Source organism: Pteropus vampyrus, unplaced genomic scaffold (genome assembly GCF_000151845.1).
Source record: "Pteropus vampyrus isolate Shadow unplaced genomic scaffold, Pvam_2.0 Scaffold123, whole genome shotgun sequence".
In the NCBI taxonomy this organism is placed as follows: Eukaryota; Metazoa; Chordata; class Mammalia; order Chiroptera; family Pteropodidae; genus Pteropus; species Pteropus vampyrus.
Genome location: NW_011888904.1, coordinates 4,987,271 through 4,989,140, shown reverse-complemented (window position 1 = coordinate 4,989,140; position 1,870 = coordinate 4,987,271). Strand labels below are relative to the sequence as shown.

Genomic DNA, 1,870 nt, shown 5'->3' with positions numbered 1-1,870 from the left:
CCTTACATGTAATAGGTCAGTGAGTACACACATATGGCTAGCTTCGTGAAGGTGCTACTTAATGACTGACCTTTTTTTGGAATACTGATCTATGTCAGCTTTCTTATTTTATAGCTGAGCAATAGAGGCAAACAGAAATTTTTACAATGAATTAGTAGCAGGGCTGAGATCAGAACCCAGGGACACTCCTAAATTCTCTCTATTATACTATGTTGAGATTTCCCCCCGACCCCACACCATAGGCTGTTAAACTCTATACTCTAGAAATTTGAAATGCATTTGGGGCTATAAACTGTTTTTGTCTGAGGAGAACTAGCAACACTTCAATTTTTGTATGTACTAATTATGGAGAACTTTTGCTCAGTTCTAATGTTTAGGAACGTTGTTAGGTCTATCGCTGAGAGGAAATCGCTGTTTCCCACCGATCGTGTCGCAGCTATGTGGATGCTCCAGTCTGTAGGTTGGATTATTTGAACATTTTTACCATGGACATTGACTGAAAGGATTAACAATGAGGCAGACTACAGAGGTTGTGCCCTGAGGAGGCATTTTTGCATTGGGGGCAGGAGGAGGGCGGGGGGCTTCTACAGTCCCTTGGGAAAGTGGTTTGCAAACCCGGCTATGGATTAGCATCTGTTAAAGATATGGATCTTGGATCCTTACCCCAGGCCTATCAAGTCAGAATCTCCAGGTGCAAAGCCCCTGTGGGAATCCTTAACAGACTTCGCGTGTGAGTCTTAAACCCACACTGCTCTGAAGATGGATTTTTGGGACTCACTTTCCTAGAAACCACCAAAAAGGCAGCTGTCAAAGAGACCACTTAGAGGAGGAAATACAGAAGAAATTGAAACAAAAGAGACAAGAGCTGAGAGTAGGGAGGAGGAGTGAAGGGAATGGCTTAAGAGCCAGAGCTCTGTGATGAAATATGAGACTCCATCATGAAACGCCTCACTGAAAGGCACACCAGCTAGGCTGAGCCTCCGCCCAGATCACGTGGCAGTATATCCTGGTAGCCTTGTCACTGAGAACTTCAAAATAAGCTGCTGATGGTTTCTGTAGAGACAGTTTCAACTTTGAACAGTAGACTGGCGTGTTTTGAATGACATAAATTAACGAGCAACAGGCAAGTGTCCATTGCTTCTAGATGGCTCAGTAAGCCGTCCTGCTCCAGACGCTTCCTGCAGCAGAATTTAGGGTGAGTATTTGGGGAATCAGGGCTGTCATAGCCTCCGCAGAAAAGATCTGCCTTCTGATTCAGGCTGTTTTCATTTTGCCATGTGTGTTTCTTTCATCTCAGCAGGTAGCACAGTTCTGGGAGGGACCAGCAATTACCATCCTTGGTGTTTTTTGCTCAGAAACATTTGGCTGTAAAAGTCAGCATCCAGCTAGTAAACTTATGGAGAAATTGTTTCATGACTCAAGTAATTTTTTTTTAGGATTTATTGCTTGGAAGGAGAGTGAGGAAGTAAGTACCCAATGAAGAAAGGAAAGCAACAGCCTCCTAAAGGGAATGAAATTTTTATTTCTTGATTAGTAAGTTTAACTTCCATGGGTAAACTTTTGCTCTCCTTTATTCTTTGCTTCCCGCCTCCCGAAATGTTGGCGTCTTGTTGGTTTTTAACTGCCCTTCCTCCTAATGGGTCCAATTCTCTCAGAGACCTTGGCTTGACCCCCTTCGCCCTGGGAGTCTGGCTCAACAATGTAGCTTTCAGCTTTCAGCCCTCCTGGGTTTGCATCCATTTTACTGAGGGGTCCCTCTTTAACCACAACAAGGCTAATCCTGGGTGAGGCATCTGAATTCTGGTTTCTTGCCCTCTGATTTCTTCGTAATCTTGGTTTCATTGATACTCTGCAGTGCAGTCTTGCCTTC

General features: G+C 44.1%; 1 protein-coding gene across 1 annotated transcript in view; it reads left to right on the top strand.

Moving 5' to 3' along the window:
• The first annotated feature begins 1,045 nt into the window (after positions 1-1,045).
• The window catches only part of BAAT (bile acid-CoA:amino acid N-acyltransferase), a 7,233-nt gene continuing 6,408 nt past the window's right edge, over positions 1,046-1,870 (top strand). The window contains exon 1 of the mRNA XM_011366276.2: positions 1,046-1,195. The gene's annotated coding sequence lies outside the window, so the exon portion shown is untranslated. The remainder of the gene's footprint in view (positions 1,196-1,870) is intronic.